The following is a 25,913-nucleotide window of genomic DNA, read 5'->3' as shown; positions in this document are numbered from 1 at the left end:
TCTAGCCAGAGCAATCAGACAACAAAAGGAGATCAAAGGGATACAGATCGGAAAAGAAGAGGTCAAAATATCACTATTTGCAAACGACATGATCGTATATTTAAGTGATCCCAAAAGTTCCACCAGAGAACTACTAAAGCTGATAAACAACTTCAGCAAAGTGGCTGGGTATAAAATTAACTCAAATAAATCAGTTGCCTTCCTCTATACAAAAGAGAAACAAGCCGAGAAAGAAATTAGGGAAACGACACCCTTCATAATAGACCCAAATAATATAAAGTACCTCGGTGTGACTTTAACCAAGCAAGTAAAAGATCTGTACAATAAGAACTTCAAGACACTGAGGAAAGAAATTGAAGAAGACCTCAGAAGATGGAAAGATCTCCCATGCTCATGGATTGGCAGGATTAATATAGTAAAAATGGCCATTTTACCAAAAGCAATCTACAGATTCAATGCAATCCCCATCAAAATACCAATCCAATTCTTCAAAGAGTTAGACAGAACAATTTGCAAATTCATCTGGAATAACAAAAAACCCAGGATAGCTAAAGCTATCCTCAACAATAAGAGGACTTCAGGGGGAATCACTATCCCTGAACTCAAGCAGTATTACAGAGCAATAGTGATAAAAACTGCATGGTATTGGTACAGAGACAGACAGATAGACCAATGGAATAGAATTGAAGACCCAGAAATGAACCCACACAACTATGGTCACTTGATTTTTGACAAAGGAGCCAAAACCATCCAATGGAAAAAAGATAGCATTTTCAGCAAATGGTGCTGGTTCAACTGGAGGGCAACATGTAGAAGAATGCAGATCGATCCATGCTTATCACCCTGTACAAAGCTTAAGTCCAAGTGGATCAAGGACCTCCACATCAAACCAGACACACTCAAACTAATAGAAGAAAAACTAGGGAAGCATCTGGAACACATGGGCACTGGAAAAAATTTCCTGAACAAAACACCAATGGCTTATGCTCTAAGATCAAGAATCGACAAATGGGATCTCATAAAACTGCAAAGCTTCTGTAAGGCAAAGGACACTGTGGTTAGGACAAAACGACAACCAACAGATTGGGAAAAGATCTTTACCAATCCTATAACATATAGAGGCCTTATATCCAAAATATACAAAGAACTCAAGAAGTTAGACCGCAGGGAAACAAATAACCCTATTAAAAAATGGGGTTCAGAGCTGAACAAAGAATTCACAGCTGAGGAATGCTGAATGGCTGAGAAACACCTAAAGAAATGTTCAACATCTTTAGTCATAAGGGAAATGCAAATCAAAACAACCCTGAGATTTCACCTCACACCAGTGAGAATGGCTAATATCAAAAACTCAGGTGACAGCAGATGCTGGCGAGGATGTGGAGAAAGAGGAACACTCCTCCATTGTTGGTGGGATTGCAGACTGGTAAAACCATTCTGGAAATCAGTCTGGAGGTTCCTCAGAAAATTGGACATTGAACTGCCTGAGGATCCAGCCATACCTCTCTTGGGCATATACCCAAAAGATGCCTCAACATATAAAAGAGACACGTGCTCCACTATGTTCATCGCAGCCTTATTTATAATAGCCAGAAACTGGAAAGAACCCAGATGCCCTTCAACAGAGGAATGGATACAGAAAATGTGGTACATCTACACAATGGAATATTACTCAGCTATCAAAAACAACGAGTTTATGAAATTCGTAGGCAAATGGTTGGAACTGGAAAATATCATCCTGAGTGAGCTAACCCACTCACAAAAAGACATACATGGTATGCACTCATTGATAAGTGGCTATTAGCCCAAATGCTTGAATTACCCTAGATCCCTAGAACAAACGAAACTCAAGACGGATGATCAAAATGTGAATGCTTCACTCCTTCTTTAAATGAGGAAAAAGAATACCCTTGGCAGGGAAGGGAGAGGCAAAGATTAAAACAGAGACTGAAGGAACACCCATTCAGAGCCTGCCCCACAGGTGTCCCATACATATACAGCCACCCAATTAGACAAGATGGATGAAGCAAAGAAGTGCAGACTGACAGGAGCCGGATGTAGATCGCTCCTGAGAGACACAGCCAGAATACAGCAAATACAGAGGCGAATGCCAGCAGCAAACCACTGAACTGAGAATAGGTCCCCCGTTGAAGGAATCAGAGAAAGAAATGGAAGAGCTTGAAGGTGCTCGAGACCCCAAAAGTACAACAATGTCAAGCAACCAGAGCTTCCAGGGACTAAGCCACTACCTAAAGACTATACATGGACTGACCCTGGACTCTGTCCCCATAGGTAGCAATGAATATCCTAGTAAGAGCACCAGTGGAAGGGGAAGCCCTGGGTCCTGCTAAGACTGAACCCCCAGTGAACTAGACTATGCGGGGAGGGTGGCAATGGGGGGAGGTTTGGGAGGGGAACACCCACAAGGAAGGGGAGGGGGGAGGGTGATGTCTGTCCGGAAACCGGGAAAGGGAATAACACTTGAAATGTATATAAGAAATACTCAAGATAATAAAAAAAAATAAAAAAAAAACAAAACCTGTATGGTATTGGAAAAGAGACAGGCAGATAAACCAGTGGAATAGAATTGAAGACCCAGAAATGAACCCACACACCTATGGGCACTTGATTTTTGACAAAGGAGCCAAAACCACCCAATGGAAAAAAGAAAGCATTTTCAGCAAATGCTGCTGGTTCAACTGGAGGTCAGCATGTAGAAGAATGCAGATCAATCCATTCTTATCACCCTGTACAGAGCTTAAGTCCAAGTGGATCAAGGACCTCCACATCAAACCAGATATACTCAAACTAATAGAAGAAAAAGTGGGGAAGAATATCAAACACATGGGCACTGGAGAAAACTTTCTGAACAAAACACCAATAGCTTATGCTCTAAGATCAAGAATCGGCAAATGGGATCTCATAAAACTGCAAATCTTCTGTAAGGCAAAGGACACTCTCATTAGGACAAAATGTCAACCAACACATCAGGAAAAGATCTTTACCAATTATACAACTGATAGAGGCCTTATATCTAAAATATACAAAGAACCCACCAAGTTAGACTGCAGGGAGACAAATAACCCTATTATAAAGTGGGGTTCAGAGCTAAACAAAGAATTCACAGCTGAGGAATGTCGAATGACTAAGAAGCACCTAAAGAAATGTTCAACATCTTTAGTCATAAGGTTAATGCAAATCAAAACAACCCTGAGATTTCACCTCACACCAATGAGAATGGCTAAGATCAAAAACTCCAATGACAGCAGATGCTGGTGAGGATGTGGAGAAAGAGGAACACTCCTCCATTGTTGGTGGGATTGCAGACTGGTACAACCATTCTGGAAATCAGTCTGGAGGTTCCTCAGAAAATTGGACATTGAACTGCCTGAGGATCCAGCTATACTTCTCTTGGGCATATACCCAAAAGATGCCCCAACATATCAAAAAGACACGTGCTCCACTATGTTCATCGCAGCCTTATTTATAATAGCCAGAAGCTGGAAAGAACCCAGATGCCCTTCAACAGAGGAATGGATACAGAAAATGTGGTACATCTACACAATGGAATATTACTCAGCTATCAAAAACAATGCCTTAATGAAATTCATAGGCAAATGGTTGGAACTGGAAAATATCATCCTGAGTGAGGTAACCCAATCACAGAAAAACACACATGGTATGCACTCATTGATAAGTGGAGATTAGCCCAAATGCTTGAATTACCCTAGATGTACAGAACACATGAAACTCAAGAAGGATGACCAAAATGTGAATGCTTCACTCCTTCTTTAAAAGGGGAACAAGAATACCCTTGGGAGGGGATAGGGAGGCAAAGTTTAGAACAGAGACTGAAGGGATGCCCATTCAGAGCCTGCCCCACATGTGGCCCATACATATACGGCCAACAAACTAGATAAGATGGATGAAGCAAGAAGTACAGGCTGACAGGAACCGGATGTAGATCTCTCCTGAGAGACACAGCCCAAATACGGCAAATACATAGGCAAATGCCAGCAGCAAACCACTGAACTGAAAACGGGACCCCATTAAAGGAATCAGAGAAAGGACTGAAAGAGCTGAAGGGGCTCAAGACCCCATATGAACAACAATGCCACCCAACCAGAGCTTCCAGGGACTAAACCACTACCCAAAGACGATACATGGACTGACCCTGGGCTCCGACTGCATAGGTAGCAATGAATAGCCTAGTAAGGGCACCAGTGGAAGGGGAAGCCCTTGGTCCTGCCAAGGCTGGACCCCCAGTGAAAGGGATTCTTGGGCAGAGGGCGGTAATGGGGGAAGGATGGAGAGGGGAACACCTATATAGAAGGGGAGGGGGAGGGGCTGGGGGATGTTGGCCTGGAAACCAGGAAAGGGAATAACATTTGAAATGTAAATAAGAAATGCCCAATTTAATAAAGATGGGAAAAATGGAAGAAGGGGGAGGAGGAGGAGGAAGAGGAGGAGGAGGAAAGAGGAGGAGGAGAAGGAGGAGTAGGACGAGGAGGAGGAGGGGAGGAGGACGAGGAGGCTGAGGAGGAGGAGGGGGGAGGAGGAGGAGTGGAGGAGGAGGAGGAAGAACTCACAAATGGAAGTGGTGTCAGAACAAAATCGTAAAAGTGAGAAACCTCTGAGAACATCCAGAATAAAATGCTATCACTGTGATCTGGGCATCTATCTGTGTTGGAAATTTTCAATTGATAATGGACAAGTTACTTACATTTCTTTAAGGATTAAAAAATATTTGCAAGAAACAAAAAAAAATGTTGCTTTTCAAAAGCCCTGCATGGGTCTTCAAGGAATCAATGTCTTTATATTAGAATACAGAATATACTTTCAGACAATTGAATTTTCACAAATATGTCTGTTAGGAATTTTTCTATGTATTTTTGTCATTTTCCCTTTCTCTCTCTCTCTGTATCCTTTATTTCTATCATGCCTCTCTGTCTGTCTCTGTCTCTCTCTTTCTGTCTCCATCTCTCTCTGTCTCTCTGTCTCTCTCTTTTTGTGCATGCATGTGTGCACACACATGTCCTCTGCGTCACAACATACTTTTTCTTCCTGCTCATTTAGACACTATAATGGAATCAGATGTGCTGTCAATGCACATGATCAGGAAAACTTTCTATAGACTAATGGAACTCAGAGGGGCAACCATTACTTAGTATAACACACACCTCTGTTCAATGACTGACAGGCAGTCATTTCAATATAGACAATTTAGCCAAGTTCAATAGTAAGAGTATTGCAATTAAACACGCTAAGTAAACCTGAATTATCAGTTGTAAGAGTTGTGCGATATAAGCACACCAAAACTGAATTATGCACTTTAAAAGGTACAAATGTTGAATTTTGTTTGTGAATATTTGATCATGATGTTGTTAAAGTGTAAGTTTGATACCTTCTGCAGAAAAATGATAATTCTAAAGTAAACCTCATTACAGATGAAGGATCTGAGCCTTAATGCAAGTAAACCAAACAGGTCTTATGTTGTGTGTTTCTATTTGTGTTTACCTAAGAAGCATATATGTATGTGGTATATGTACACCTTTGTTCATGGGTGAATGTACCTTTGTGCATGCAGCATCCAGATGATATGTTCTAATGTCTTCTGTCACTGTCTGCCTTAGACCTTTGAAGCAGGCCCTACTGCTAAACTATACATTTTTAATTTGGGGTAAATTTATAGCTAGGAAGACCTAGCAACCCTACTATATCTTCCTTCTTTAGTAATGGGGTTATGCAGGGGACCACACCAATCTCATCATGTGGTGCTGGTATTCAAACTATATTCCTCACACTTGTGCAAAAAGTACTTATTTTAGTAAGATTTATTTTTTAATTTTGAAATGTAAGCACAATGATAGAAGGTTCTCCTTTCCTTTCCTCTCTCCAACCCATCACATGTACTTACCCAATTGTCTTTCTCAAATGTATAACGAATTTTCTATAAATTGTCCACATATATTTATGAGTATATTATATAAAATTTATGCATATGTGTATATGTATATACATGGATTTGCAAAAGACCTGCTGTATCTGTGCAATGTTGCCTATATGCATCTAACCTAAGGACTGACCATTTGATAGTGAATAACCAAATAAACGGAACTTCTCAGTGGAAAACTATTACTCGTACTCTCAGCATTCCTTAGCTGTCTCTAGTTCCTTATCTGTGGATGAAGCCTCATGTTCCTGAAATCCAAATGCCCTCATTTGGAACTTACTTAGGTAACCATACGGGTGAGACGTCCAACTTGTATCTTTCCTGACACTCTTAGGAATCTCATTCTCAAGGAAGCATTTTCTTCTTCTGACTCACACAGTCTCTACTCCATCTCTTCCATATTGATCTGTGAGCTTAGGTGGCGGGGTTCTATTGTTGATGTATGTATCAGGTGGCACTGAGCATCATCCAGTACTTGTCATTTACATTTTAATCAGTTGTGGTTTCTGTAATGGTTTCTCTCATTCATGGTAATTTTTCCTTGATGAGAGGTGTGTACGTCATGTATCTGTGCATGCAGTGGTCATTTTTTAGTATGAAGTTAGAGATTATGTTGGTATAATATGGTGGTGGTTTTATCTCTTCCTCCAAGATTCCTAAAACTAGGTAGTGAGAAAGGCAGTAAGCACTGTTAACTACTGACCCATGTCTTCAGAACTGTGGGATTTTTTTTCAATCACAAATGAACAGAAAAATGAACTATATATGTAGCTAGACTGTGATGGTTCCTTCCTGTAAAACCTGATGATTGCATAGAATGTGGAAACTACAAAAACAAGCATGGGTCTTAAAATAGAGTAGTCTTGGAACTAAACTGCAGGTTAATTTCTAACCACTGGGTAACTGGATGATTCGAAGATTTATTTAATCCCTGCACTAATTTTTGGTTGTGTCTTTTTTAGTTTTTAAAATGATGGTGATAATGTTCTTAGGTAATAACTATCCTTGAGTAATATTGACAATTATTTCAGTAAAACACTTTTTCTTCCAGTAGGGGATTGTTAGTTACCTAAGAATTCACAGTCAATATAGAAATGTGGAAAACTGAAACCTCATTGAATTAAACTGAAACTTCATTAAATTATTAACATTTAATCCATCAGGCCTCATATATTGAAGCTTGCTTTATTCACAAATTTAGCCAGTAATTGGTAGGGAGAGGAACATCCTAAAGAATAGTATTTGGTACTTATTGAAAAATCGTAAGGCCTGTCACAGGACTGTTATTACATTAGAATAATTTTGGAGAGACTAGGGCCTTTATTTTGCTTGCTCATGTTATATTTTGTTGTTATTCTTGACATTCCCAAAAGCTTGAATGAATAAGTATGCATACTTCTGTTGATAAGAGTTGGTATTGTAGAGCTCACTGAATTTCCTTCTCTTTACAGACATTTGTAGGAAACATGAACTCTGACAGTGTGATTCACCACAAACTGCTGAACTCTGTTTTTTCTCAAGAGCCATAAAAGGACTATCTTCTTCTTTACATTCTTTTAAAAGAGGACATATCCATCCAGGATAATACATGAAATTCTGTTCTTCTACATTCATGGTATCCATGTGTTATTTTGAGAGATACATAGAGTAAATTTGAAATAAGTATCTATCTTAAACAAAAAGAGGTTTGTAATCATGGGTACAATTTAAGCTATTTCTAAAACAGTGGTGGTTCTGAACTTTCCTAAGGATGCAATCCTTTAATACTGTTCATTATGTTTCAGTGACCTTTCAGCATAACATTATTTCCACTGATAATTCACAACAGTAATCTTACTATAATTATGCATCATAATGTAAATATCTGATATGTAGACTATCTGATATGTGAACTCTGTGAAAGGATCATTTGATGCTCCTGCCAAAAATAAATAAATAAATAAATAAATAAATAAATAAATAAATAAAACCAGGGCCATAACCTAGAGATAAAAACCACTATTCTGGAAGGAAGTCAGTCAAAAAGGCAGTCATTTTAATTATCTCATTTAGTTATAATCTTGAACATGCAAATTGTATCATTGTGAATTGATATGCTTCTTTTAAGCAGTGGCATTCACTGCTGATTTATTAACAGTGCTGATTTATTAACACCATACAATGTCACCTAAGGTATTAACACATTTAGTCCACACACTTGTAAAAACATAGTTATCTTAGCTGTGTTTCCTATTAGTCAGAATACTTTAAAAAGCACTTTAAAGGAGAAAGATGTTGATTATTTCAACTCACAATTTCAGTTTAAAATACACTATTGCTGGATAATCAGGGTGGAAGAAAGTTGAAGATAGTTATACCAACAATTAAGGACAGTAAGGAATGCATGCCTACATGCTAGTGCTTAAACTTCTTTAGTCTCAATTCAGGATATCATGCTTAGGCAGTGATGCCACTGAGAATGGGTACATCTTCCCACTATTCAACATAATTCTCCAATAGACATGCCCACAAGCCACCCTAATCTAGACAATCATTTATTGTGGCTCCCTTCACACCTGATTCTTCGCTTTACGTTGAAATTATCATGACAAGTTAAAAGAATTACTGCTTTGGATCATAGACAAACCAACATGTGCCTCCTACTAGAGCTAGAATTTAAGCCCATTATCTCAAACTCCATTTCTTCCTCTTTTTTAAAATTTATTTATTCATTTTTTGTATGAGTAACTGATGTTGACTTCAGAAACACCAGAAGAGGCCATCAGATCCCATTACAGGTGTTTGTGAGTGACCATGTAGTTGTTGAGATTTGAACTCAGGACCTCTGGAAGAGCAATCAGTGCTCTTAACACCGATTTCTCCATCTCTCAAACACCATTTCTTATTTAAATATTTTTAGTCAATTTGTTCTTAGTTTGCACTGTCATTTTTATAAGTAACTATAGCTCTTTAGAATTTTCAAGATGGGCCAATAAGATTGCTCAGTGAATTATGGTCCCTGCCATGAAGCCTAATGACCTGTGCTGGATGTATCTCTTGGACCCTCATAGTAGATGGGGGATCCACCTTTCGAAAGTTGTCCCCTGGTGTACATCACATTCCCAAACAGTAAATAAGTAAATGTTTCAACATTAGGCTAAATTGTATGTTCAACAATTCCAACACTCAGGGATCCAGCTATCTCTGCTTTCACTGTGTTTGGATTACAGGTATGAATAGCTATACCTGTCTTCTTACAGTCGTTTTAGAACTGAACTTAAGTCCACACACTTGAAAAATCTTCACAGCCTCCTTGAAAGCCTTTTAAAGTCACATATAGACATATTTAACTGATAGCCTGGGCTTAAAATACAAGTGATGACTGCCTGACTACCACTAACTCCTCCTGTATCCTTAGGTAATCTCAAGTCTTCTGTAGACATGGAAATGCTAACTGTGCTTGTTTTATGCTACAATTCCTCGAAGAAGTGTCTGGAATGTCATTATTCCTGAAATCCTCTCTGTTCCTTATATATTTAGGTCACACATACTCCATTCTTTCTTCCTTTCTATTCAGTTACACATTTTGTTGGTACTTTAGATTAAAGTGGTTGGGTTTTTTACGTTACTGGTCCTAAAGGATTTTGATTCCTTCCATCAAGGCATCTGGAGACTTAAAGCTACATTAAATTTTCTCTGGGGTTTCTATTTGAATTTCTTTACTTGTAGATAGATATTTTTAAAGCATTTTAAATTCTGATAAAGCATAATAAACTGCCTGGATCCCCAAATTCATTAAGAATTACATGCCTCTTTTTGTTTTTTTTTTTTTTTTTTTTTTTTATTAACTTGAGTATTTCTTATATACATTTCGAGTGTTATTCCCTTTCCCGGTTTCCGGGCAAACATCCCCCTCCCCCCTCCCCTTCCTTATGGGTGTTCCCCTCCCAACCCTCCCACCATTGCCGCCCTCCCCCCATAGACTAGTTCACTGGGGGTTCAGTCTTAGCAGGACCCAGGGCTTCCCCTTCCACTGGTGCTCTTACTAGGATATTCATTGCTACCTATGGGGTCAGAGTCCAGGGTCAGTCCATGTATAGTCTTTAGGTAGTGGCTTAGTCCCTGGAGGCTCTGGTTGCTTGGCATTGTTGTACTTTTGGGGTCTCGAGCCCCTTCAAGCTCTTCCAGTTCTTTCTCTGATTCCTTCAATAGGGGACCTATTCTCAGTTCAGTGGTTTGCTGCTGGCATTCGCCTCTGTATTTGCTGTATTCTGGCTGTGTCTCTCAGGAGCGATCTACATCCGGCTCCTGTCGGTCTGCACTTCTTTGCTTCATCCATCTAGTCCAATTGGGTGGCTGTATATGTATGGGCCAAATGTGGGACAGGCTCTGAATGGGTGTTCCTTCAGTCTCTGTTTTAATCTTTGCCTCTCCCTTCCCTGCCAAGGGTATTCTTTTTCCTCATTTAAAGAAGGAGTGAAGCATTCACATTTTGATCATCCGTCTTGAGTTTCGTTTGTTCTAGGGATCTAGGGTAATTCAAGCATTTGGGCTAATAGCCACTTATCAATGAGTGCATACCATGTATGTCTTTCTGTGATTGGGTTAGTTCACTCAGGATGATATTTTCCAGTTCCAACCATTTGCCTACGAATTTCATAAACTCGTTGTTTTTGATAGCTGAGTAATATTCCATTGTGTAGATGTACCACATTTTCTGTATCCATTCCTCTGTTGAAGGGCATCTGGGTTCTTTCCATTTTCTGGCTATTATAAATAAGGCTGCAATGAACATAGTGGAGCACGTGTCTCTTTTATATGTTGAGGCATCTTTTGGGTATATGGCCAAGAGAGGTATAGCTGGATCCTCAGGCAGTTCAATGTCCAATTTTCTGAGGAACCTCCAGACTGATTTCCAGAATGGTTTTACCAGTCTGCAATCCCACCAACAATGGAGGAGTGTTCCTCTTTCTCCACATCCTCGCCAGCATCTGCTGTCACCTGAGTTTTTGATCTTAGCCAATCGCACTGGTGTGAGGTGAAATCTCAGGGTTGTTTTGATTTGCATTTCCCTTATGACTAAAGATGTTGAACATTTCTTTAGGTGTTTCTCAGCCATTCGGCATTCCTCAGCTGTGAATTCTTTGTTTAGCTGTGAACCCCATTTTTTAATAGGGTTATTTGTTTCCCTGCGGTCTAACTTCTTGAGTTCTTTGTATATTTTGGATATAAGGCCTCTATCTGTTGTAGGGTTGGTAAAGATCTTTTCCCAATCTGTTGGTTGCCGTTTTGTCCTAACCACAGTGTCCTTTGCCTTACAGAAGCTTTGCAGTTTTATGAGATCCCATTTGTCAATTCTTGATCTTAGAGCATAAGCCATTGGTGTTTTGTTCAGGAAATTTTTTCCAGTGCCCATGTGTTCCAGATGCTTCCCTAGTTTTTCTTCTATTAGTTTGAGTGTGTCTGGTTTGATGTGGAGGTCCTTGATCCACTTGGACTTAAGCTTTGTACAGGGTGATAAGCATGGATCGATCTGTACATGCCTCTTTTTATACCTCAGGTTCCTCCTTCTACACAAGATCTTGCCCTCAGCTGGTTAGTTACTTCCAATTGATATCATCCAAAATTCATTCCTTTCTGAGCCAAAGTCATGTTCTTCCTTTTTCTTCAAATAAATCCCTTTGTCAACATATCTGCTTCACCTGGTTTCTTTGCTATTGTTCTTATCATCCAGAGTCATTTATCACAGCAATAAAAGTCACAGAGTTGTATGTTTCATATTTTGGTTGCAAAGGGCAGTACATGCTCATCTTAGTAATGCTGTAAGGCCTTATGTACAGCCAGGTCAGCCTTGGAGGTGTGGCAGACAACATGACAGTGGTCACATGTCAGACTTGGTAACAACAGGTCAAACTTTGTAATCTGGCACTAAATAGCCAGAACTGGACTGTCTCAGCAGATCATTGTAATTGCTTAAAATAGGAAATGAGAATACAAAATTCCAGAAGTATCTCATCATTATTCCAATGTATGGGTTTTACTCTTAGAGATGACTGAAATAACTATGGAGTTATATATGCATATCTATAGGTAACAGAAATATAATGCACAGAAACCAAAATGACTTCTATCTCAACTCTTGAACTCTTTATGATGTTTCTAATTGATTGAGAATCTGAATGCTCCTCAATCATTGATATATGTTAGTTGATTGTCCTTTCCTGCTGTCTTTTAGCTATGAAGGTGCTAGAGAGGTGCAGGAGACAACCCTTGCTTGGTAGGAATACAGATTATCTGAAGGTACAGGAAGGTATCAAAGGAATGCTCATGACTGTTGCCCTACACCCGAGTTTCATCCACAGCTCCCATGTTTAGAAAAATGGTTAGCAAGTTCATATGTACTTGAAATTCCATGGTGGGGTAGCTATTTATACAGACACCTGGAAACTATAAGCCAGTCTACCTACTAGCCTCCTTGGTGGATTACAGTCTAGTGAAAGATCTTGTCTCAAAATGTCTTCAGAATCTGAGGAACAATAGCCAAGATTGTAACCTCTGACCCCCACATACACTATGCACACAAGTGCCGTTTCATACACACACACACACACACACACACACACACACACACACACATATATATACATATATATATATATTCACAGAAATATAACTGAGCATATACATACATATAAAAAAGTAATATAAAAAATCTAAAATTAAACATTATAACTGTGGAGATTGAAGGAAACATTTCCATGTAGATACAGCTGAGAAAGGGGAAGAATATCCACAGAGGACAACGAATACCTCATGGGTAGACTGATTATAGAATTCTGAAGATCTTCTTGTCTTCTGCTAACCATGGGATTTAAAGGGTAACCTGACCTCACAGTTGAACCAACCACTCTGTAGCCAGTTTAAACACAGTGGCCAGAGTTTTTCTGACAGCCTGTTTTACCATCAGTCCCTGTGGAAATGGTCAGCAATTTATTTATTGACCCACTGGCTTCAACACTAAGCACCGAGGCAGAGTCATAAAGAAGACCACAGAATGTGTCCAAAACATGAAATTATAGAAATGTGCGTGGCTGTGTATGTGTTTATGTATATATGATAAGTGTATGTATATTTGAAGCCTGGGGTAGACACTTTATTTATATTGAAACAGGGTTCCTGGCTAAACCAGAAATTCACTGAATTTACTAGACTGTTGGGCAGTAACTTGCTGGATCCTTCTGCATTCACCTCTACAGCTCTGAATTACAGGGTTCATGGTGTCATCTCGTTTTTTATTTGTGTGACTCTGAGTTTGTGTGTGTGTGTGTGTGTGTGTGTGTTTGTGTGTGTAATATATATATATATATATACATATATATATATGAAATTATGTGGGTATACATGCTTCCTTATGAGTATGGAGGTCAGAGAAGAACATCAAGCATCCTGTTCCATCACTGTCTTTTTCCCCTAGAGAAACTATCTCTTACTGAGCATGGCCTTAGGTGGGTTTCCAATAATCCTTTATGATCCTCCTATCTCTCATCTCCACAAGACTGAAGTAACAGACATGTAAATGGCTTCACACACTTATTAGCATTCCTTCTAGGCTTCACCTCATAGTTACCTTGCAACAGCCAGGTATGCCTGCCTCAAGATAAAAGGGGTTGTTTGCCCTATCCTCTCTCTTATTCTCTTACTTTCTTACCTCTTACTCTCTATCTCAACCCAATTCTCTCTCTCTCTCTCTCTCTCTCTCTCTCTCTCTCTCTCTCTCTCTCTCTCTCTCTCTCTCTCTCCCTCTCCATGTCTTCTTGGCTAGCCTCTCCTCTGTCTTTATCTCTGTCTTTGTCTCACTTTCTCTTTCTACCTTTAACTCTACTCCCTCAACTCCCTTCCCCATGCCCTAAATAAACTCTATTCCATATCATATCTGTCCTATCGCTGATAACTCAGGCAGAAGGGATGCCTCAGGATGGGCCTGCAGAAGCATCTCCTTCCACTTCATTATAGCTCATCACACCTTTACCGAACATGTGCTGGCTCTTTCTTTTTCATAAAACAGAACACCTTTTTAGTGTAGGTTCTAGAGTTTCAGATACTTTTGCTTATGAAGCAAAAGCCCTATTCACTAAGTCATTCCTAGCCCTGCACCTGCCTTTCTAAGTTGGAATGGGAGAGCTTATATCTCATACTTTCATACTTATAGCTCATACTTATAGCTCATACTTTCAGAGTAAGCACTATACTGAACTCATTGTCTCCCAAAACCTATATCAATGTTTCCATAAAAGGAAAACAAACAAACAAACAAAAACTAAACAAATAAAACAACAACAAAGACATTTCTATTTCTGCAAGAGGGAAAACTAGCAGCTTTTTGCTCCAATTTCTAGACTAGAGCTGCTTCCTTCCTTTCAGCTTTTGCTACAGTCATCCCTTTCCTGTGATGACTTGTGAAAAAATATGTTTTAAATTCTGCCCCACCATGAAAATTGTGTCCATACCTTAACAAGCATCTACTTCTCATGACTATCCCCACTATTCTTTTCACTTAGTCTTGTCTCCCTGTTTGCTGCACATGTCTTACTTCATTCTTCTTGGTTCTGCATAGTTATTTACAGCTTATTGTCTTGTACTCACAAGTCCCTGTTGGAATAGTCAATTGTAGGAAGCAAATTAACTCTTTTGTCTTTATTACATACATCATGGTGATTTATTTATGTCCTCAATGCTGTGTGTGCTTGGGAAAATGTTAGGAAGGGGGTGAGGCAGGAAAGCGGGGCAGGGAAAGGAGAGGCATGAAGCATGATTGGAAAGATATGTGAGTAGGTGTGTAGAGGATGGATGGATGGATGGATGGATGGATGGATGGATGGAGTGGATGGATGGATAGATGAACATGGCTAATGGATGGATGGGTATCTGGATATAGAGAACGGTGCATATCTGCTTGGTGTAAAATTGAAATCTGAAGTTTTGACTTTTCTTATTTAAATTTTTCTTTTAAGTTGTGATTATTTTCCAATTTCTTTCATTTTTTCATCAAACACAGAAATTTCTGAAATTTTGTTAAAAGAGCTGTTTTTATGCTTCAGCAGTTACTTTGGAAACTTCCTTTGTTCTGACAGTTCATCTGAGATCATCAAAGTTGATGATAAAACCTGGAAAATTCACAGAATCAGTTGGGGATTTGTAAAAATTCAAGCTGACTGTGAACACCTTTGGGGTTTGCAGATTACAAGCCAAAGTCCTCTGGTCTTCAGTGTAATAATATTATCTAAATATAATACTTATTTTCAAAAAGATGTATCATGAGAAAAGCATCAAATTTTGAGTTGAAAATTGTCTTTATTCTGAATAGCTGAAGAGTCCAAGTGTGAATAGTTGTAGCAGCGTAAATCAGTATTTTCTCCTGTCATTGTTTACCTTCAAGTTTCTGATTTTGAGACACAGGAATCTTCTCCCCTCAGGCCCACACCTGATTTAGCACACTTGGAAATTTAAGCTTGCACTATTTTAGTCCAAAAAGATCTTTTTGACCTGGTTTGTTGACAAGTTTCCAAAACACATCAAACATGCCAGACTTTGTCTCAAGAATTCTGTCTTTTTTTTCCTTTTTTTTTTATTGAGTATTTCTTATATACATTTCGAGTGTTATTCCCTTTCCCGGTTTCCGGGCAAACATTCCCCTTCCCCCTCCCCTTCTTTATGGGTGTTCCCCTCCCCATTCTCCCCCCCTTGCTGCCCTCCCCCAAACAATCTAGTTCACTGGGGGTTCAGTCTTAGCAGGACCCAGGGCTTCCCCTTCCACTGGTGCTCTTACTAGGATATTCATTGCTACCTATGAGGTCAGAGTCCAGGGTCAGTCCTTGTATAGTCTTTAGGTAGTGGCTTAGTCACTTGAAGCTCTGGTTGCTTGGCATTGTTGTACATATGGGGTCTCAAGCCCCTTCAAGCTCTTCCAGTTCTTTCTCTGATTCCTTCAACGGGGGTCCTATTCTCAATTCAGTGGTTTGCTGCTGGCATACACCTCTGTGTTTGCTGTATTCTGGCTGTGTCTCTCGGGAGAGATCTACATCCGGCTCCTGTTGGCCTGCACCTCTTTGCTTCATCCATCTTGTCAAATTCGATGGCTGTATATGTATGGGCCACATGTGGGGCAGGCTCTGAATGGGTGTTCCTTCTCTGTCTGCTTTAATCTTTGTCTCTCTATTCGCTGCCAAGGGTATTCTTGTTCCCCTTTTAAAGAAGGAGTGAAGCATTCACATTTGGATCATCTGTCTTGAGTTTCATTTGTTCTAGGCATCTAGGGTAATTCAAGCATTTGGGCTAATAGCCACTTATCAATGAGTGCATACCATGTATGTCTTTCTGTGATTGGGTTAGCTCACTCAGGATGATATTTTCCAGTTCCATCCATTTGCCTACGAATTTCATAAAGACGTTGTTTTTGATAGTTGAGTAATATTCCATTGTGAAGATGTACGACATTTTCTGTATCCATTCCTCTGCTGAAGTGCATCTGGGTTCTTTCCAGCTTCCGGCTATTATAAATAAGGCTGGGATGAAAATAGTGGAGCACGTGTCTTTTTTATATGTTGGGGCATCTTTTGGGTATATGCCCAAGAGAGGTATAGCTGGATCCTCAGGCATTTCAATGTCCAATTTACTGAGGAACATCCAGACTGATTTCCAGAATGGTTGTAAAAGTATGCAATCCCACCAACAATGGAGGAGTGTTCCTCTTTCTCCGCATCCTCGCCAGCATCTGCTGTCACCTGAGTTTTTGATCTTAGCCATTCTCACTGGTGTGAGGTGAAATCTCAGGGTTATTTTGATTTGCATTTCCCTTATGACTAAAGATGTTGAACATTTCTTTAGGTGTTTCTCAGCCATTCGGCATTCCTCAGCTGTGAATTCTTTGTTTAGCTCTGAACCCCATTTTCAATAGGGTTATTTGTCTCCCTGCGGTCTAACTTCTTGAGTTCTTCGTATATTTTGGATATAAGCCCGCTATCTGTTGTAGGATTGGTAAAGATCTTTTCCCAATCTGTTGGTTGCCGTTTTGTCCTAACCACAGTGTCCTTTGCCTTACAGAAGCTTTGCAGTTTTATGAGATCCCATTTGTCGATTCTTGATCTTAGAGCATAAGCCATTGTTGTTTAGTTCAGGAAATTTTTTCCAGTGCCCTTGTGTTCCAGATGCTTCCCTAGTTTTTCTTCTATTAGTTTGAGTGTATCTGGTTTGATGTGGAGGTCCTTGATCTACTTGGACTTAAGCTATGTACAGGGTGATAAGCATGGATCGATCTGTATTCTTCTACATGTTGACCTCCAGTTGAACAAGCACCATTTGCTGAAAATGCTATCTTTTTTCCATTTGATGGTTTTGGCTCCTTTGTCAAAAATCAAGTACCCATAGTTGTGTGGGTTCATTTCTGGGTCTTCAATTGTGTTCCATTGGTCTATCTGTCTGTCTCTGTAGCAATACCATGCAGTTTTTATCACTATTGCTCTGTAATACTGCTTGAGTTCAGGGATAGTGATTCCCCCTAAAGTCCTTTTAATGTTGAGGATAGTTTTAGCTATCCTGGGTTTTTGTTATTCCAGATGAATTTGCAAATTGTTCTGTCTAACTCTTTGAAGAATTGGATTGGTATTTTGACGGGGATTGCATTGAATCTGTAGATCACTTTTGGTAAAATGGCCATTTTTACTATATTAATCCTGCCAATCCATGAGCATGGGAGATCGTTCCATCTTCTGAGGTCTTCTTCAATTTCTTTCCTCAGTGTCTTGAAGTTCTTATTGTACAAATCTTTTACTTGTTTGGTTAAAGTCACACCGAGGTACTTTATATTATTTGGGTCTATTATGAAGGGTGTCGTTTCCCTAATTTCTTTCTCGGCTTGTTTCTCTTTTGTGTAGAGGAAGGCTACTGATTTATTTGAGTTAATTTTATACCCAGCCACTTTGCTGAAGTTGTTTATCAGCTTTAGTAGTTCTCTGGTGGAACTTTTGGGATCACTTAAATATACCATCATATCATCTGCAAATAGTGATATTTTGACTTCTTCTTTTCCGATCTGTATCCCTTTGATCTCCTTTTATTGTCTGATTGCTCTGGCTAGAACTTCAAGAACTATATTGAATAAGTAGGGAGAGAGTGGGCAGCCTTGTCTACTCCCTGATTTTAGTGGGATTGCTTCAAGTTTCTCTCCATTTAGTTTAATGTTAGCAACTGGTTTGCTGTATATGGTTTTTACTATGTTTAGGTATGGGTCTTGAATTCCTATTCTGTCCAGGACTTTTATCATGAAGGGGTGTTGAATTTTGTCAAATGCTTTCTCAGCATCTAATGAAATGATCATGTGGTTTTGTTCTTTCAGTTTGTTTATATAATGGATCACGTTGATGGTTTTCCGTATATTAAACCATCCCTACATGCCTGGGATGAAGCCTACTTGATCATGGTGGATGATTGTTTTGATGTGCTCTTGGATTCGGTTTGCCAGAATTTTTTTAAGTATTTTGCGTCGATATTCATAAGGGAAATTGGTCTGAAGTTCTCTTTCTTTGTTGGGTCTTTGTGTGGTTTAGGTGTAAGAGTCGTTGTGGCTTCATAGAAGGAATTCGGTAGTGTTCCATCTGTTTCAATTTTGTGGAATAGTTTGCATAATATTGGTACGAGGTCTTCTATGAAGGTCTGATAGAATTGTGCACTAAACCCGTCTGGACCTGGGATCTTTTTGGTTGGGAGACCTTTAATGACTCCTTCTATTTCCTTAGGAGTTATGGGGTTGTTTAACTGGTATATCTGTTCCTGATTTAACTTTGGTACCTGCCTACAAAGGATAATAAATGTTAAAGCCCAACATGCGGAGGCAAGCTATACCCTAGAAGAAGCAAGAAACTAATCGTCTTGTCAACAAAACAAAGAGAAGAAAAGCACACAAACATAACCTCACATCCAAATATGAATATAACAGGAAGCAATAATCACTATTCCTTAATATCTCTCAACATCAATGGCCTCAACTCCCCAATAAAAAGACATAGATTAACAAACTGGATATGCAACGAGGACCCTGCATTCTGCTGCCTACAGGAAACAAACCTCAGAGACAAAGACAGACACTACCTCAGAATGAAAGGCTGGAAAACAACTTTCCAAGCAAATGGTCAGAAGAAGCAAGCTGGAGTAGCCATTCTAATATCAAATAAAATCAATTTTCCACTAAAAGTCATCAAAAAAGATAAGGAAGGACACTTCATATTCATCAAAGGAAAAATCCACCAAGATGAACTCTCAATCCTAAATATCTATGCCCCAAATACAAGGGCACCTACATACGTAAAAGAAACCTTATTAAAGCTCAAAACACACATTGCACCTCACACAATAATAGTGGGAAATTTCAACACCCCACTCTCATCAATGGACAGATCATGGAAACGGAAATTAAACAGAGACGTAGACAAACTAAGAGAAGTCATGAGCCAAATGGACTTAACAGATATTTATAGAACATTCTATCCTAAAGCAAAAGGATATACCTTCTTCTCAGCTCCTCATGGTACTTTCTCAAAAATTGACCATATAATTATTAAAAAAACGGGCCTCAACAGGTACAGAAAGATAGAAATAATCCCATGCATGCTATCGGACCACCACGGCCTAAAACTGGTCTTCAATAACAATAAGGGAAGAATGCCCACATATACGTGGAAATTGAACAATGCACTACTCAATGATAACCTGGTCAAGGAAGAAATAAAGAAAGAAATTAAAGACTTTTTAGAATTTAATGAAAATGAAGGTACAACATACCAAAACTTATGGGACACAATGAAAGAGGTGCTAAGAGGAAAACTCATAGCGCTGAGTGCCTGCAGAAAGAAACAGGAAAGAGCATATGTCAGCAGCTTGACAGCACACCTAAAACTCTAGAACACAAAGAAGTAAATACACCCAGGAGGAGTAGAAGGCAGGAAATAATCAAACTCAGAGCTGAAATCAACCAAGTAGAAACAAAAAGGTCCATAGAAAGAATCAACAGAACCAAAATTTGGTTCTTTGAGAAAATCAACAAGATAGATAAACCCTTAGCCAGACTAACGAGAGGACACAGAGAGTGTGTCCAAATTAACAAAATCAGAAATGAAAAGGGAGACATAACTACAGATTCAGAGGAAATTCATAAAATCATCAGATCTTTCTATAAAAGCCTATATTCAACAAAACTTGAAAATCTGCAGGAAATGGACAATTTCCTAGACAGATACCAGGTACCGAAGAATACTGTCTTTTTCAGAAAAATAAGATTGATAGCTTTCTCAGCATAAATGGAGCCAGTAGAAACTCAGGCCTCATTGGCACTATGGAGATTCTCAGGAAAGCAAAGAGGCTGAGTAGGATTTACCTTGACCCAGAAGATCAGGCAGAGAAGATGCACACCTTACTGGTGTACCCTCAGGACTATAATTAGCCTATTCATCACAGTCTTGAACAAAAGGAAAATGTATTGTCACTGAAACAAACCACAACTTGCATAGAATAGAGTTAACAATAATGAGATATTTAAAACCTCAGAGACAAACAAAACTTGAAAATCTACAGGAAATGGACAATTTCCTAGACAGATACCAGGTACTGAAGTTAAATCAGGAATAGATAAATCAGTTAAACAACCCCATAACTACTAAGGAAATAGAAGCAGTCATTAAAGGTCTCCCAACCAAAAAGAGCTCAGATCCAGACGGGTTTAGTGCAGAATTCTATCAGACCTTCATAGAAGACCTAATACCAATATTATGCAAACTATTCCACAAAATTGAAACAGATGGAGAACTACTGAATTCCTTCTATGAAGCCACAATTACTCTTACACCTAAACCACACAAAAACCCAACAAAGACAGAGAACTTCAGACCAATTTCCCTTATGAATATCAACACAAAAATACTCAAAAAAATTCTGGCAAACCCGAATCCAAGAGCACATCAAAACAATCATCCACCATGATCAAGTAGGCTTCATCCCAGGCATGTAGGGATGGTTTAATATACGGAAAACCATCAACGTGATCCATCATATAAACAAACTGAAAGAACAAAACCACATGTTCATTTCATTAGATGCTGAGAAAGCATTTGACAAAATTCAACACCCTTTCATGATAAAAGTCCTGGAAAGAATAGGAATTCAAGGCCCATACCTAAACATAGTAAAAGCCATATACAGCAAACCAGTTGCTAACATTAAACTAAATGGAGAGAAACTTGAAGCAATCCCACTAAAATCAGGGACTAGACAAGGCTGCCCACTCTCTCCCTACTTATTCAATATAGTTCTTGAAGTTCTAGCCAGAGCAATCAGACAACAAAAGGAGATCAAGGGGATACAGATCAGAAAAGAAGAGGTCAAAATATCACTATTTGCAGATGATATGATGGTATATTTAAGTGATCCCAAAAGTTCCACCAGAGAACTACTAAAGCTGATAAACAACTTCAGCAAAGTGGCTGGGTATAAAATTAACTCAAATAAATCAGTAGCCTTCCTCTACACAAAAGAGAAACAAGCCGAGAAAGAAATTAGGGAAACGACACCCTTCATAATAGACCCAAATAATATAAAGTGCCTCGGTGTGACTTTAACCAAACAAGTAAAAGATTTGTACAATAAGAACTTCAAGACTCTGAAGAAAGAAATTGAAGAAGTCCTCAGAAGATGGTAAGATCTCCCATGCTCATGGATTGGCAGGATTAATATAGTAAAAATGGCCATTTTACCAAAAGTGATCTACAGATTCAATGCAATCCCCATCAAAACACCAATCCTATTCTTCAAAGAGTTAGACAGAACATTTTGCAAATTCATCTGGAATAACAAAAAACCCAGGATAGCTAAAACTATCCTCAACATTAAAAGGACTTTAGGGGGAATCACTATCCCTGAACTCAAGCAGTATTACAGAGCAATAGTGATAAAAACTGCATGGTATTGGTACAGAGACAGACAGACCAATGGAACACAATTGAAGACCCAGAAATGAACCCACACAACTATGGGCACTTGATTTTTGACAAAGGAACCAAAACCATCAAATGGAAAAAAGATAGCATTTTCAGCAAATGGTGCTGGTTCAACTGGAGGGCAACATGTAGAAGAATGGAGATCGATCCATGCTTATCACCCTGTACAAAGCTTAAGTCCAAGTGGATCAAGGACCTCCACATCAAACCAGACACACTCAAACTAATAGAAGAAAAACTAGGGAAGCATCTGGAACACATGGGCACTGGAAAAAATTTCCTGAACAAAACACCAATGGCTTATGCTCTAAGATCAAGAATCGACAAATGGGATCTCATAAAACTGCAAAGCTTCTGTAAGGCAAAGGACACTGTGGTTAGGACAAAATGGCAACCAACAGATTGGGAAAAGATCTTTACCAATCCTACAACAGATAGCGGGCTTATATACAAAATATACAAAGAACTTAAGAAGTTAGACCGCAGGGAGACAAATAACCCTATTAAAAAATGGGGTTCAGAGCTAAACAAAGAATTCACAGCTGAGGAATGCCGAATGGCTGAGAAACACCTAAAGAAATGTTCAACATCTTTAGTCATAAGGGAAATGCAAATCAAAACAACCCTGAGATTTCACCCACACCAGTGAGAATGGCTAAGATTAAAAACTCAAGTGACAGCAGATTCTGGCGAGGATGCGGAGAAAGAGGAACACTCCTCCATTGTTGGTGGGATTGCAGACTTTTACAACCATTCTGGAAATCAGGCTGGAGGTTCCTCAGAAAATTGGACATTGAAATGCCTGAGGATCCAGCTATACCTCTCTTGGGCATATACCCAAAAGATGCCCCAACATATAAAAAAGACACGTGCTCCACTATGTTCATCGCAGCCTTATTTATAATAGCCAGAAGCTGGAAAGAACCCAGATGCCCTTTAACGGAGGAATGGATACAGAAAATGTGGTACATCTACACAATGGAATATTACTCAGCTATCAAAAACAACGAGTTTATGAAATTCGTAGGCAAATGGTTGGAACTGGAAAATATCATCCCTAGTGAGCTAACCCAATCACAGAAAGACATACATGGTATGCACTCATTGATAAATGGCTATTAGCCCAAATATTTGAATTACCCTAGATGCCTAGAACAAATTAAACTCAAGACGGATGATCAAAATGTGAATGCTTCACTCCTTCTTTAAAAGGGGAATAAGAATACCCTTGTCAGGGAAGAGAGAGGCAAAGTTTAAAATAGAGACTTAAGGAACACCCATTCAGAGCCTGCCCCACATGTGGCCCATACATATACAGCCACCCAATTAGACAAGATGGATGAAGCAAAGAAGTGCAGACGGCCAGGAGCCGGATGTAGATCGCTCCTGAGAGACACAGCCAGAATACAGCAAATACAGAGGCGAATGCCAGCAGCAAACCACTGAACTGAGAATAGGACCCCCGTTGAAGGAATCAGAGAAAGAACTGGAAGAGCTTGAAGGTGCTCGAGACCCCATATGTACAAAAATGCCAAGCAACCATAGCTTCCAGGGTCTAAGCCACTACCTAAAGACTAAACATGGACTGACCCTGGACTCTGACCTCATAGGTAGCAATGAATATCCTGGTAAGAGCAGCAGTGGAAGGGGAAGCCCTGGGTCCTGCTAAGACTGAATCCCCAGTGAACTAGACTGTTGGGTGAAGGCGGCAATGGGGGTTGGGAGGGGAACACCCATAAGGAAGGTGGCGGGGGGAGGGGGATGTTTGCCCGGAAACCGGGAAAGGGAATAACACTGGAAATATATATAAGAAATACTCAAGTTAAAAAAAAAAGGAAAAAAAAAAAGATCAAACCTAAGGATAACATGTATAGAAGAAAGTGAAGACTCCCAAATTAAAGGGCCAGTAAATATAGTCAACAAAATTAGAGACGAAAACTTCATTAACCTAAAGAAAGTGATGCACATAAACATACAGGAAGCATACAGAACTCCATATAGGTTGGACCGGAAAATAAATTCATTCTGTCACATAATAATCGAAACAAAAATTACACAAAACATGAAAGAATATTAAAAATAATATGGGGAAAATGTCAAGGAACATAAAGGCAGACCTATAAGAATTATACCACACTTCTCACCAGACACTATAAAGGCCAGAAGATCCTGGGCAGATGCCATACAGATCCTAAGAGAACACAAAATGCCAGCCCAACACAAAAACCAAGGATAGCAAAAACTATCGTCAACAATAAAAGAACTTCTGGGGAAATCACCATCTCTGACCTCAAGCAGTACTTTAGAGCCACAGTGATAAAAACTGTATAGTATTGGTACAGAGACAGGCAGGTAGATGACTGGAATAAAATTGAAGACCCAGAAATGAATTCACACATCTATGGTCACTTGATCTCTGACAAAGGAGCTAAAACCATCCAATGGAAAGTATAAGTGGATCAAAGACCCTGCATCAAACCAGATACACTCAAACTAATAGAAGAAAAGGGAGGGGAGAGTCTCCATCATATGGGTACTGGGGAAAAAAATTCCAAACAAAACACAAATGGCTTATGCCCTAAAATCAGGAATCTACAAATAGGAACTCATAAAACTGCAAAGCTTTTGAACAGCAAAGAACAATGTATTTAGGACAAAATGGCAACCAACAGATTGGGAAAAAATCTTTACCAACCCTATATCTGATAGAGGGCTAATATCCAAACATATAAAGAACTCCAGAAGTTAGATTCCAGAGAGACAATTAGCCCTATTAGAAAATGGGGTACAAAGCTAAACAAAAGTTCTCAGCTGAGTAATATCAAATGTCTGAGAAGCACCTAAAGAAATGTTTGATATCCTTAGTCATCAGGGAAATGCAAATCAAGACATCCCTGGCATTCTACCTCACACCAGTCAAAATGGCTAAGATCAAAAACTCAGGAGACAACAGATGCTGGCAAGGATGTGGAGAAAGAACACTCCTCCATTGTCAGTTGGATTGCAAACTGATACAAACACCATGGAAATCAGTCTGGAGGTTCCTCAGAAAATTGGACATTACACTAACTGAGGACACAGCTCTACCTCTACTGGGCATATATCCAAAAGATGCTCCAACATACAACAAAAACATGTGCACCACTATGTTCATAGCAGTCTTATTTATAATAGCCAAAAGCTGGAAAGAACACAGATACCCTTCAACAGAGGAGTGGATACAGAAATATCATACATCTACACAATGGAATACTACTCAGTTACCAAAAACAATAACTTCATGAAGTTCATAGGCAAATGGATTGAACTAGAAAATATCCTGAATGAGGTAACCTAATCACAGAAAAACACACACGGTATGCATTCACTGATAAGTGGTTATCAGCCCAAAAGCTTGAATTACGCAAGATACAATCCACAGACCACAGGAAGTTCAAGAAGAAGGATGAACAATATGCAGATTCTTCACTCCTTCTTAAATGGGAGAACAAAACTATTCATAGGAGGGAATATGGAGGCAATGTTTGGAGCAGAGACTGAAGGAGCAGTCATTCAGAGCATGCCTCACATGTGGCCCATATATATATATATGGGCTCAGGTGCTTATGCCTGGGAAACTGAGAAATGGAAATATATTTGAAATGTAAATTAAAAAAACCAAGTAAATAAAAAAAATAAAAAATAATAAGTCAAAACTAGCCGATGAAGACTATCTAAACCTTTATAAATAATTTAAATTATGGTGAATAAAAACTTTTAATTCCTATTGGCATGGCCATTGACAATTATAATAGATGTTTCAAGGCCAGTCCAATTACAACTACTAAATATACTTTAAATAGTACCCACTTAGATTCATCCAGAACTAATAACTGATAAATGCTGGGAAAAAGTTCATCTGTCTATGCCCAGAAATCCTGGAGTCAATTTCTGATTCCCCT

The sequence above is a fragment of the Rattus norvegicus genome, chromosome 13, assembly GCF_021556685.1.
Source record: "Rattus norvegicus strain SHRSP/BbbUtx chromosome 13, alternate assembly SHRSP_T2T, whole genome shotgun sequence".
NCBI lineage: Eukaryota > Metazoa > Chordata > Mammalia > Rodentia > Muridae > Rattus > Rattus norvegicus.
Note: the sequence above shows the minus strand (reverse complement) of the source record.